Source organism: Xiphophorus hellerii, chromosome 4 (assembly GCF_003331165.1).
Source record: "Xiphophorus hellerii strain 12219 chromosome 4, Xiphophorus_hellerii-4.1, whole genome shotgun sequence".
Classification (NCBI taxonomy): Eukaryota; Metazoa; Chordata; class Actinopteri; order Cyprinodontiformes; family Poeciliidae; genus Xiphophorus; species Xiphophorus hellerii.
Genome location: NC_045675.1, coordinates 32,479,833 through 32,494,354, shown reverse-complemented (window position 1 = coordinate 32,494,354; position 14,522 = coordinate 32,479,833). Strand labels below are relative to the sequence as shown.

Sequence of the window (14,522 nt, the reverse complement as noted above, 5' to 3'; positions counted from 1 at the left end):
GAGTAGTAAGTTTACCATCTGGTGTCTGTCTCAGGAAACCCACTCCTCTAACTACTGCTCCTTAACGAGGGCTGGTGAAAACCAATCACATCCTGAAGAGGAAGAAGGTGAGAGATCAAACATCTAACAGCAAACAAGTCTGTGCATGGCAAAAATGAATTCATTCATTCAGTTGTTTCTGTCAGCGCTTTAGATCAAATTAGTTAGGCTGAGGCAGTGCTTCTCAATTCCAGTCCCCGGGCCCCCCTGCTCTGCATGTTTTAGATGTGCCTCTATACCAGAACAGCTGATTCAAATGATTGCATGACGTCTTCTACAGCCACCAAGTACAGCAGAAGCCTGTTAATCACCCAAAGATTCAATCCAGGTGTGTGGCAGAAGGGAAACACCTAAAACATGCAGGGCAGGGGGGCCTGAGGACTGGAATTGAGAAACACTGGGCTGAGGCAACATGGTGCTGTGATAAGTAGTGGATATGGTTTCTTTATAGCTGACATCAGATTTGGTTTGAGAACCCATCAAAGAAGAGCATACCACCAACCCAAATCCTGCATATCTATCATAGATATTCTACCGCTTCCTTCGCTTATTTTTTAACACTCAGATACAGCTATTAAGCATTCATTCATTCATTCATCCATTCATCCATGTTGAGTATAAGCTATGGTTGTGGCATGGTGCCAAGGTCAGGCTGGTCTCATGGGGTGGTTGTCACCTGCAGATTAGCGAAGTGTGCCTGTAGGTGCCCAAGTGTTAAGAATATAATCTATCACCAGAAAAAGAGCCTTTTTCTACTGGAATTAGCTGAAACATGGTACTAGTTCTTCAGTACTCAGCTTCATAAGCTTTGTGTGTAGCAATGTTACTCATAAGCCTCATTTTGAAATGTCTCCACCTTTTCTTTATTCAGCTTATTTTGTATACCTACATGTGTGTGAGTTGATGCAGACATAATGGAGTAAAACAAACATTTTAAATACCACACACACTTCAAGCCAGGGATGGAGGGATTGAGGCTCTATAATTTTTGTCCAAATTATGAAAACATAAGTTCCTTTTATATTCACTTGCTGAAGCACAACAAGCTGTATGTGAAATAAAAGCACAGCTACATCCCACCATATCAGTGTTATTATTGCTAATGACTGCAAAATCATGTTGCACGAGAAAGTTTACAACACCATTTGGTCCTACAGCATGTCTGTGTGTTCACATGCAATGTGATCTCGCTTTTGCTGAGCTAACACCTGCAGTCTAACCGCAGACAATTGTTAAATTCGCTTTACAAAATCACAAAAGAACTGAAGAAAGAAAAGGGGAAAGAAAAAATGCAGAGAAACCTGTGAATTCACCACTGGGGTTAACGATATGTAAAGTGAGCAAGGCACATCCAGTTTTACGAGACATCTACAGCAACACAAGGAAAAATAAGCAGAGATGTAATATCTGATACTCTGATTAATTGTTTTTAGTCAGATCATATAAAATATGTATTTTTTAAAAATTTGACAAATGTTCATTAGCCTAATCTGTCACTATTTGTTTTGCTTATCTTGCAATTATTATGCAATGTAAGATCATTAATTCTGTTTAGAGAATGTGTATCAACATATGGTTGCGTTTAATGAAATAAGTATTAGTTTATTTTGTGGTGTACAAAAAGCACCACAAAATATTGATAGAAGTTTTGAACATTCAGCCTCAACCTTTGTCTTGGTTCTTGGTCTCAGAAGGTCTGGTACTGACTCCATCCCTGCTTCAAGTCTGACAAAATGTTATTTCTTCAGACTTATCCATTTTGCTCACCATCAAAAGCTTTCCCAGTAACAGATTTATACATACAGTACATACATACATTTGTTTGCTTTATTAGGATAAACTTTGAATATTAGGCTAACAGTCCTCTCCGACGGCTGCATTGGAAACATGAGCCGATTCTCTGTCACACCTACTCGAAGACACTTCAGCTGCACCTGATGTTTCCTTTATGATTTTACTATCAACCCTCTTTGTTTCTCCCTCTACATAAGGTTGATATATGAGGAACTGAAAGAGAGGCCTGATAGTAAGAAAGAAAGAAAGTGGAGAGAGAAAATGTCATATTTGACATGTGAGATGATGTCCACGCCTGGCTTTTGAGAGGCTCCTGTTATAGCTAATGAGCGAACTTTATTTATTTGTAGAGTGAGACATATATAGTTGCCTATTGAGGTCAATGTGCAACTGTATCTTATTGTCTGAGTTTCAAACTCACACAAGATTTTTTTAAATTAAAATTAACCCAACAATAATAGTGGATTCTCCTCTCCACTATTTGTTTGTTTGTTTCTTGTTTTCCTTTGGTTAAATTGCTGCAGTTCCCCTCCTGAACACCAGGTGTTGTCACTAACAAAATAATGGATTATGCTCCCTATCAATGGGTCTTGAAGAAGAGCCTTTCGGAATGTTGCAGATCATATTTCAGTGATGTAAACAGTTAAAAAATGATGCATTATGATTTTATTTGCATCTTACTGTACCACAGTAAGAATCAGTATCAGAATCAGTAAATTTGAACATTCCTACTTAACTTTAGTATTTCTGACAGAGTAATAATACAAGGCTAAGAAAAAACTTCATAATATTATGATTTTATTGTCAGAATATTATAACTTTTTTGTCTTAGTTTAAAAAATAAATCTTAGTCTGGCTGTAATACTCCATTGTATTTAAGAGTAAATATTCTAATAAGAATAATTTTTAATACTTCAGACATTAAAAATACTTGAATGAGGAGTTCGGTGGACCAATTTGACCACAGACAATTTGCCAAAATATTGCTAATTTTAAAAAAAAGAATTTTCATTTTGTATAATTACTAGAAAACAGAACAAATTAGCAGTTCCCATGCAGACAAATGTACAATGATGCAATAAAGCAAGTTAAAAAACCCATAGAGAAAACAGAAGGGTTTCATGATCAGAGCAATGTGTGTGTAGGGGTGCTCTTGTATCAACACACCCTAGCAGGAACTCATGTCGACACCACACTGAGCCGGTATCCATGGACTTGTCCAGACCTCTGCCCACACAATAGATAGGAGAGTGTGTTAAATGCAGATGCAGAAGCTACAGTTCCCCAGACCCCCACACTCACTGGCAGCTCCTTGCCCTTGAGCCTCGCAAAGATGTCCAGCGAGTTGACATCCACGTTAGAATCATGTCTGCTTCACGCCTGTCTGAATTAGCGCTGCGCTGCTGGGGCTAAAGCGGCCAGCGCAGCGCCCTTCCTCCAGGGAGGCAGGAAGAGGAGGTCAATACGCTCAAATGATTTTCCACTTCTCCAAAAAGTGAGTAGTCATGGCTTAAGGACATTTGGCGACACAGATGATTTTTTCAATATGTCTGCTGCTTCTCAAACACCGAGATGTGAGGTTTCATCTAAGTTGTAGGTGACGGATGGTCAAAGAAATGCAAAGTGCTTTGCCTGACAGTAAACAGATGCTAACCAGCAGATCACCATCATCAGGCCTCCGAGCGTTTGGGGCTCTCGCAGGGATGCTGTGTGTTTCATCAGAGGTTTATAGTGTGCGTGTGTGTGTGTGTGTTTGCAGTCCGAAAGACTTTGGAAAGGCTTTCTCTCTGAAGTGTCAACCTCCCAGAGCGAGGATCAAGTGCTAAGCTCAGGAATCAGGAGCTCAGTGTCTCAGTGCGTGTGTGGGTGTGTGTGTGTATGTGTGTAACCCATCCTTGTGGTTTTAGGGACTGAGGCGGTGATATATCCTCTCTATCTCTTACTGAGCGTGACCACAAGCTGGACCGAAGACTACCCGCAAAGCTAAATCCACACACTCAAAGGTTAGCGCATTGGTTCTGTGTGTGAGCTACATCAGAGGAGCTGGACCTATTCCCCTGTGGGGCGAAGCGCAAAGTTTAAAGGTCAAACACACATGCAGAGGGTCAGTGAGCAGCCAGGCAACTGGAACCCATGACTTCCTACATGTTTTCTCCAAATATTAGCATGTATGAGAGGAAGACAGACAGAGGGGCACATTACAGTAGTATTTGTACGGATCAGCTGTATGAGGTCATTTCACAGAGGAGCCCTTCCTCCTGTGTTACTATTACATTTTTATGGGTCTAATAACTCTTGTTTTATTTTGTTGTAGTTTACTATGGTTGTTCTGACTTGACCTACTTGCCAAGAGTCATCCGTACTAAAACCTGGAAGACTGCAGTAGCTATAATTAGGGGTGTAGCGTTACACATAAATCATAGCCCAGTGGTTGTAGCATCATTGTTCTGTACACATCCAGAATAACAGCAAAGAGAAACAAATGCCTTCAGGTTTCTTTGTATTCTTTTAAAGAGTGGAGGAACAGAGACAGGAAAACAATTCAGTCACCTGTTATGGATCAATTCTTCTATGATGGCAGCGATGGTGGTAGGAGTTTGAATGAGTAGGTCCTGCAGTCAGAGGGTTGCCAGTTCAATCTCCATTCAATCTGTGTCTGTTGCTGTATCTTCACCTGCCTCACCCACAGGTGGCGCCGGTGCATGGCAGCCTCACCTCTGTCAGACAGTAGCTTGCCACCAGTGGGGTGTGAATGAATGAATGACTTAATGTGGTGTGAAGTTCTTTAATGTCGTCTGGACTTGATAAAGCCACCAGAACAGAATGTGGTGCCTGCCTGGCTTTAGAGCATTTTGGTCAAAGCAGTTGAAAAGTTTGACATATGAGCCACCTCACATCGCATCAACAGCAGCAAGTTTTCTGAACATTCTTCTGTATTCAATTCCATCCATTGAACTAACATACTGCCACCATCTTGTTTTACAATGGCAGGGGTAAAAGGTCAACGTAATTTGGTGTGATTCTTATGTTGGCCAAAAGTCTGTGTTCATCTCTTTCCATTAGATGTTTAAACAATGGGATGTTGATTTATAATGACACCCTTCCGACCTGCTGGTTGTGCTCCTTGCTCTTCATGATGCTTTGTTCACTAATGTTCACAGAGGAGCTTCACTAATACTGAGATTAAATTACACAGGTGAATCAGTTAGATGAAAGTCATGCCAGCTTCACGCGGCAAGATTTTAACATTGTTGGCTGATTTTTGAAACTTGAGAGATCCACATAGATGACAGTAAAAAAAAATGTGGGTGTAACAGTTGTACTTTGTGAGGTGTACACCATACACAAACCGAATTCACTCAACAACTTTCAGATGTCAGGTGGGAAATATTGCTAAACCTCTTGAGGCCAAACATGAGTTCAGAGTGAACAAACATGGCTGACATGGAAGAAGCCATGGTGATAGCTGGGGAACTCTATATAATAGACGACTACAACATCCACCAGACTTTCTGTTCCACCATGACAGTTGCTTTGTCTTCTATGTATTTTGAATTTCCCTCTTTGTTTCTGTCACCTCTCTTTCTGTTTGGCTGCACGTCACATTCAACGGGCTTCGGTCTCTTTTGTTCTCGGGCAACACCACAAACACTGCTATATCGGGCCAAAACAATCCAGCATGTTGAATATACCCCTCCCGCCCCCCCCCATTTTCAGATTGTAGGGGTCCTGACGTCAGTCTGAGCAGACCAGATTGCTCTTAACACACAGCAGGAATATCTCCTAAAAGCAATTTTAAAGCCATCCTGATACTTGGATAATCAGAAGGGGAAAATCAGAACAAAAACTTGTAAAAGTCTGTGAATAGGAATAAGGGGGACTTCAGACGACCCGCAGAAGAAGCTAATTTCAGCTGCTTGTACCTTGTTGCTTCACATATCTGCTGACCACAGCTGAGGGATAGAAGGTAATTGGATGCATTTGGAGTTTATTTAGGAGAAAGTGGCATGCCAATTTCTATCGGTCTGTCACATAAAACTCACAGACAATTAATTAACATTAATTAGGACAATGAATTAACATGACAAAATGTGGAAAAGCCAAAGCCATAACCAAGTTCACAATTTTTAGACGTCAATGTTGGGCTTTTGTATGACAGACTAAATTTAAAATTCTTTTACTGATTCATAAATCGTGCAAAGTTCAGCCAATCAACATGCCGTAGCAACAGAAACTTGGAGTGAGGCGATTCTCTCTGCAGGAACATACAGATGCAGGTTTGATGTGATTTTACAGCTCTAGAAGTATTTCACTGTAGTTGGTGGTGTTGTGACATGAGGCAGTACACGTTTTGGGGTTGGAGCTACATGACAATGCGGGACGAAATGTGTTAAAAGCCAAATGTTGTTTGTCACCATGTTTTCCCAGCCACAGTCCAAACTACAACAAGATGCCGTGTTTTTCATGCGACTGAGTGACTGAGTGTGCTCCCAACCTGGTCTCCTGCCTTATTTTTTCCCTGTCTTGTGTTTTTCAGCCTCATGAAGCTGTTCATCGGACACGAGATGAAATCAACATGCTGACGGGGTTTGAGACACACACGGGTACAGCTCACCTTTTCGGCAGATCAGACACGACACATCTGCATGTTAAGTGAAAGCTTTACTCCTCCGCTTCCACAGAACACTCCGGTCTGTCTCTCTCTCACAGTCTACGTCAGCCATCACTTTGTCTTCACATTCATATGGAGGCCAACTTTCATGCATCTCACATCAGATTACCTCAGATTCACACACATTGAAAACATCGGCTTTATCTTTTAGGCGACGGGAGAGAAGGGGCTGTTGGGAACAGGAGGACTTGACAGGGGCAGAGAGGAAGTACACAGGAAGTACATTAGTTATCACTCCATTGTCTTCTCCACCTTTTCAGTTCTCATCACCACCTGACGTCTCAGACTTCCCGTCCCCGTCCTTTTCTCTCTCCGTGTCTCGATTTCTCACACACATGCCTTTAAAAGTGACTGCCGTGCTCCATTTAAATGTCGGGCCTTGAAATGTAGGTGACACAAAGCAAGCTGCGGGAGCTGCAAGACAGTCAGATGAAATATTTAAATGAAACATTGTGAGGTAAAAAAGAGGGGAAGTGGAAAGAGAATAAACAAATGGAAAATATTCCATTTGAAAATTTAAATTGCAGTAGATTAGAATGTGACTGAACAAGATTAAAGCCTTTTAAAATGGGAAACTGAAATACTAATTATTACACAAGATCTTTTTTTTTTTCATTTAAGATTTTTAATTATGGTTTACTCCAAATGAGGAACCCAACTTCATTTTCACAAAAAATGATTACATATGACCAACAACAACTAAAAGGGTATTTTAACATAGAAACTTTGTTAAATGGACAACACTTTCTTGAGAAAGACTAACAGTGAAAAACATTATTCCGTGAATATCAGATGTTGCTTTTGAATTGTGGTTCAACAGAACCATTAAAAAAATAAAATAAATAATGAAACAGGCCTGAACCCAAAGGACCGTACCTTTAGAAAAAATGCAAGTTAATTTGGCTGGAGGGACAAGTTAAAGTAAATGTGTCCTCTAATTGGCCCTACAGGTGTCTTCAAGCTTCTAATCAGTCAATTTGCCTATATAAAAGGGCAGCACCACGGAAAATCTACTTTTTTGAGCCATCATGTTATAATGTTATTCCCTCATCATACCTGGAGTGTTGCCTTGATTCTTTCATGCATGCTTGAGAAATCCCTTCATTTCCATGGCAACCATCCAGCTGTCCAAAATGCCTTAGTAGACCTAGCCCCGCCTTGGAGACACAGCTCCTCTTCTGGGCTGCAGTTTCTAACCTTCAGAGTTTCCACCTCACAGAGCAGCCCTTTCCTACGACTCCCTCACTCAGCTCCTTCAGACTAGTCAGCAGTAATTAGCAAACACCTGGTGGAACTGCACATCTGCTGAGCTCATTATAGGAGCTACTTCTAAGTGCAACACTGGTAAAAATGTTAAAGGGTTAATAGAGGAGCCGTGTTGTGATGATTTCATGAAGGCAGTTTCAGAAAGAGGGGGAGTTTTTAAAGAGACAGAGACCCAAATTCAAGGGGTTACATCAGAAATTAAAATTTCTTTCAAGTCATTGATTAAGTCAGTGATTATATTGAACCACAATTCAAAAGTAATGTCTAATTTTATTGGTTAATTTTCAGAATGTTTTTATTTATTATGACTTTTGTCAGTTTCATAGTATTTCAGTCATCATTGTGGGTTTTGTCCACATTTATAAATAAAATAAAAAGATCTGAGACATTCATTTTAGAAATGTATCATTTTGACATTAATTAAGTTGGTTTAATTAATGTCAGTGAGGTGACATTTTAAGCACAATGTACTGGACTTCTAAAAATGCACGATACACAAGATACTGTCAAATAAGTGCTTCTGCTGTCAGCAATCTCCATTTTAAAAAATCTCAAAATATCAAAGTTTTCCATGTCGAGTTGAATTCTAACTACAAGTAGCAGTGACTGAGCGCAAAAATACCAGAACACACTAAAATAGACAGAAGTGTTTGATGAGTTCTTTTGCACCTTTGCATATCAATAGTCTGACAAGGTTCTGATTTTTCTCTCATTACTGTAATCTTTGGATAATATTATTTTCAGAACCATGTCTTTATAATTAATTCTGCTTAGCTTTTGCTGAGTCACTTAACTTTTGAGCTAGAATAATTCACCTAGCTTGATGAACCAGTTTTCTGACTGGACATAATCCACTTCAAGAACCTTTCAATTATATTTATCTGTGGAAAAAAAAAAATCCTCAATTTCTTTTACTGAATCTCATCAAAATTCCAATGACAACACAAGAAACAGGATTGTAGCACCAACAAGGCAAGCCAAAAACTGAACAATTATGGTGATGCAGCAGATGATATAGCAAAAAAAATGATGCTGTATCATATAAATAGAACCCTAGGTCAGAAATCTGATTATTTCTATGATTGCTTGGGGTAGGCAGATCGATACCAAGTCACTACCAATATTGGTACTAAAAGTGATGCAAGCATCAGATTCCTTTATGAAATTTTATTTTATTTTTGTGTTGTCATTTCTCTACTTTCTGGATCATTTCATTTATTTCAAAAGCTTTTCATCCACCACGGATTGGTGCTAACTTGTTTATAAATTATTTTCTTGCCCAGTTCCCTTATATTTACATACATCGTGGTCAGATGCAATGTGGAGAATTATTAATCAATGTCTCTGAGAAACCTCTGAGGGGAAAAAAAGGAAAATAGGAAACTGCAGCTTGCCTGAAACTTTTGCACATAACTGAATCCGCAAAACTCGAAACAATGCATATCTACACCAAAGGCCTGAACGCACTAATCCTGCCATCCAGTAGTGGGGAGAGAGGTATCACTTCAAATAAACAGCCAGTTTCCCAGTCGCAGCTTTGTGAATAAATGAAGCAGAGGAGGAACAGAGAGAGGCTCTGCTGTGATTGGGAGCAGATGTGAGCTCCAGGTCTGGGTTTGGTTAAAGTCCCGCTGCCAGGAATATTTGCTCCACTTCAATAAATAGAGCTGTTAGGAGTGAGGTATTTCCTCGTCACCATGTCAAGGTTTCCGAGCGGAAGCTTCACATGCACAGATTTCACTTCTAAGCCAGCAACTGGAAACGAAACACTTTTTTTTTCCTACTGTACTTCACTGTAAAAAATATGTAGTTTGATGTTCTAAATGCTTTTCAATTGCGATTTTTAAATAGAATCTTAGGTCAGAAATCTAATTATTTACATGTCTCCTGAAGATTGGTGAATTGATACCAAATCACTGTTAGTATCGATACAAAGACTGATGGAGGCTTCATATTCCTTTATGAAATTTTATTTTATTTTTGTGTTGTCGTTTCTCAACTCTATCTCACAGAATATTTTATTTTGGTTTTATGTCAAATAATTTTTCTAATTTGCTTATTTAGGGGGGAAAAAACATCCACATTTGTTTAGGACTTCTATTGTTTCTGTTTATCTTTTAAATTCTAAAGTAATTTATGGACACCTGCACACCCCGTTCAAGCTAAGATTCTAATAAAATAATTCAGAGAAAAAAAAAGCACAAAATGCCAAAATGTCAGATGTTTGATATACCAAAGTTAAATAATAAAAATTATCAGTACAATTATGAGCAATACTGGCCCTGTATTTATTAAGTATCGGATTGATACCAAAATATGCAGTATCTCACTCCTCTAGTGTTTGAATGAATCTTTTTATGCACAACCCCCCCACCGCACCCCCCACCCCCACACACACATCAGTTTGTATTTCTACCCATGTCAGGATTTGGTATTGTTCATTTTATTTACTAGATTTTTGCCTAATCCAGACATTTTTTTAACCAGTACCAGTCTATCCCTAACCTTAGCTAAAACTTAATTCACAACATACCTCTAACTCTACCTGGCAGAACTGGCAAAAAAGTGAGGACCAGGAAAATGACCTCTATTTGTTGGCAAGAATGATGAAAGTGGTCCTCTATATGTAGCATATACAAGTATAAACACACACACACATACTTGTGCATGTACACCCAAGCCATGAAATTATTCACACTCTTGGCAGATTTACATTGAAAATAATTTCCATGCAACAAAGAAATGTATTTCTGAAAGGAAACGGGGCAGGCGTCCCTACAAAGACAACATATGACATTACCTGAGGATCAATTCTATAAAAATGTTACATGTTATCAAAACATTTTTACACCAGTGGAAAAAATCTTTATTGGCAACAACAACAACCAAGCCTCTCTGAAAGTTGCTGAGCAACTTTCGCTGTCTTTCCACTGGTAGGATTCTTTGATGATGAAATCCAAGTCTATAAAACTGGAGGGCCTCCTGGCCATCACCCTAATCTTGAGCCCCCTCCAGAGATTATCTTACAGACTCAACTTGGAACTCTTAAAATGTAAATTTACAACTGGCACTTTGGAGTTCCCAGCCGCCAAAAAAAAAGAAGAAAAACCTCTCTTAGAGGCCTGCAAACACACTCTCTTTAAACGGCAGAAGCTTTCCCAAAATTAGATTTGCGCAGGTATTTGCTTTACAAACATTGATCACATAATAAATCCATAACTTTTCTTTCTCTCTCTCTCTCTTTTTATCCAAGGTTATCAGACGCTTTCCCTCCATTTTGTGCCGTATTACCAGACTTTTCTTTCTCCCCCTTGGCCCGTCTACGATCAAAACATCGTGCAGAGAAATCGTGGCGATCCAAGAGGCTCTGAGCAGAAAGGTCACAGAGAGAGTCTGTAAAATGGATGAAGCCTAATGATTAGCTCAACCTTTGCCTAATCAATAATCATTTATCCAACAATATCACCGGCAGCCACAGCCCCATTTGCCATTAACCTCAGCAGCGAGGCGAGAGGCAGTATTGTTTCCTCTGGCAGCTTTATGGCACTCCGATGAGTGGTAGGGCCGGGAGGAAGCTTAAGGTTGGATCTTGATGGCTCGGATCCTATTAAGAGACTGCAGGTATTTTACTGGAGAAGTGTCACATAATTACACTTTTAAATGATTGACGGTAATGTTCGGCATGCTGGTAAAACTGTACAGCGGGAGAGGGGGATGATCATTTAGCTCCAGGACAGAATATTAAAAATGTTTATGTGCACTTAAGTGAAAACAAAGGCCTTAAAAATTTGTTAAATTGGAAAATGTTGAATTTTGTTTTGTTTCATAACAAAAAAAAGAAACATTTTAAAAGGTCTAAAATGTCAGCTTTGTCTTTCCATGTTCTGGAGCATTTTGAAGAAGGGAAATCAATAAACGTGTTTAGGTCCGACTTAGCTCATATCTCCTTCCCCAGCAAAAAACACACTGCAAATTATCACGACATAAAAACACTGATCTGTGCCTCCGCTTCTTATTCCTGTCCCACACTCAGCCGCAAAGCATTAGCTGCGCCCGTCTCCTCTGTGTCTCTCCATGATGCCATCTTCATCATAACCTCTCCCGTTTTATTGCTTTTAATGACTCCTTCTCCCTTTTCATTAATTCTTTATCGATTCCTCTTGACGTCGCCTGAATTATTTTTCAATTACAGAAAATAAAAGAAAAAGAAGAGCCACGGAATATGCACGGCTGCCTGCGTTTGCTATGGTTGTGTTGCGGCCGCCGGTTTGTGCTCTTTATTTCCTCCCCTACATCTTTCTGGTAAAAACATACACTTTCACACCCCTTCCTACACACAATACACACGGAATATGACTACGGCTGCAGAAGAAGAGCGGGAAAGGTCACTGCTGGCTTCCAGAGGCTGAGCTGGGGTTCTCTGCAGTGTGTTTCCCAGAGAGAAGCGGAACTTGGACACGGTCCACTGGGGCAAGCAAACACACACACGCCAACACACAGAGAAAATGTCTTCCAACTGACGAATTGGGATCTTTTAATATGCTGATTTGAGAATATGAAGGATGGTCTCAAAAGCAGATAGATGCGGTCGCAAAATGAGCCTCTGAAGGCGCCGGTTTAATACCCACAGGTCGTTAATTATAACAATTATTCAAGCCCATATCACAGACACATATTGACTGTTTTTTTTTCTTCTTTTTGGTCTCTACTTGGGTTGTCTGGTGACGCACCCCAAAAGGCTCAATTAAAGAATAAAGTGAGTGTATTAAGTGTGTGTATGCGTAGGGGTGTGTGTGTGATTGTACAGGAAATGGAAATAGATTTTCACCTGCACTGTTTATTATGGGGCGCACAATGCTTTTTTGTCCCTCTGTTGTCCAATTACATCATATTATGTTGAAGTCGTGTCAGACAGAATTATGTTTTATGACCCGGATGGGTGCAATGCACACACACGCACATACACACACATATATATATATTTGGACATGTGATGGAAATCAAATAAACTTGTTCCATCCACTCACCTGTGTGGTCATCTGAGTGCATGCGCAGCACCGTATGTCCCTTAAGTGTCGTATTTAAGCTACCTTCGCCATGTTGCATGGCTGTCCTATGATGTGTGTGTTCCTCAGTGCGTGTGTGTGTGTGAGTGTGTGTTTGACCTCCACTGCCCGTCTCCCTGCCATCCCTCCTTTGAGAGCCAGTGTGATATACGGAGCTCTAATTGTCAGGTCTGGCCCCCACATTCCTCGCCTCCAACAGCCGACCAACAGTGTGTCACTTTAACAACCGCAAATTATCACCGCGATGGAGATCTCGGCTTCACCGCGCCTCTATGAGAATATAGATACATTTCCTTCAATAAATTACTTCCCACCAACCACCGACACTCCACACACACACACCTATAATCTCACACAGTCGACTCATTACCTGTCTGCCGCTGTCCTCTCTCACACTCGCCGGTCTCTGACTGACGTTTTTACCACAACATTATTGTGTGTGCCTCAGGATCTGCCTAAAAGGGAATGAGATGAAGCTAACCCTTTGTGTCACTTTGACCACGGTGTTTGATTCTTAAATATGTGAGCTGGAACCGAACAGGGAGGGGCCGGGGAGTCTAGACACAGACAGAAAAATACTGTTTAATTTGCTGCGTTCAGTTTTTATTGACTGTAATTTTTTTATTTTTTTTTTTAATCACTTAAAATGAAATGTAGAAAGTGCTTCTGAAGAATCTTTTACACAATGGGTGTCCAGGCTTTTTGTCATGTGGGCCAAAATTGTCGAGTCAAAAGTGTTGGTGGGCCGAGAAAATGAAAAGAAAAATGAAATCAAGTAAATAAAGTAGTCAGATTTTTGGGGGGTTTGTTATTTGTAGGAAGCGGATATTATTCAATATGATTTATTAAAAGAGCGGCATCTTGTTTTCAAATTCTTTTGGGCTCCATTTGAAGAATTTTATTATAAGTTTTAAAAACAGGATTTGGGACACTTCCTTTGAAAATGTTTGCTATATTTAGCTGAGTTTAATTAATAGTTGGCTTTCCAGTAAAAGTCTCTAAATAGACGTGGTTCTACTTATTATAAAGATTTAGTTGTAAAAAGATGAATACTTTATGTTGTGCTTTACATACTTTACATTTAAGAAATTTACGTCAATAAAACCTTTACCCTGATTAAAAAAAATAAAGTCTCTAAATGCATCAACCACCCAGGTGGACGGATCAAATCTGCAGCTTTCTTCAACTGCAGTTGGGGGCCGCAAAAAGTCAGCCTAAGGGCCACAAATGGCCTTTGAACGCTCCTGGTTCAGAGTATCCTTTAGCATCTTCTGTAGCAAATTACATCTGATTATCTCTTCTGAAAAACAGAAGTGGAAAAAAAACTAAAGGATGGAACAGAAAAAAATAAATAAATAAAAAGAGTAATGTCATTATCAGACTGAACCATTAGAGCCCATCCTGCCATGTGGTTCATTTTTATATCAGCACTAAACAAAATAATTCCAACCACCCAATCGGATGCAGCCTAAGTAGTTCAACATGGTCGTGAGAAGCGGAGCAGTCATCTTCTCCGGCGGACGGGATGCCACGTAAGTGTTTCAGGCTGTCTCCATAGAAGTCCCGGCCAGCTCCGCTGCGGGCTCGGCCAGAACCGGGGCTTCTCTCTAATGAAAGGCAGGCTGAAAAAGCCTCTTTGATTGATTTCCTACATCTTGATTTGATATCCTGAATTAATTATTTGA

The 14,522-nt window shown here is 39.9% G+C and overlaps 1 long non-coding RNA gene across 1 annotated transcript; it reads left to right on the top strand.

The window, feature by feature from the left end:
* The first annotated feature begins 29 nt into the window (after positions 1 to 29).
* On the top strand, positions 30 to 13,955 carry LOC116718537 (uncharacterized). The gene is made up of 2 exons (XR_004338946.1): positions 30 to 107; positions 6,371 to 13,955. It is a non-coding gene; the product is annotated as an uncharacterized LOC116718537 (long non-coding RNA).
* Positions 13,956 to 14,522: the final 567 nt, after the last annotated feature.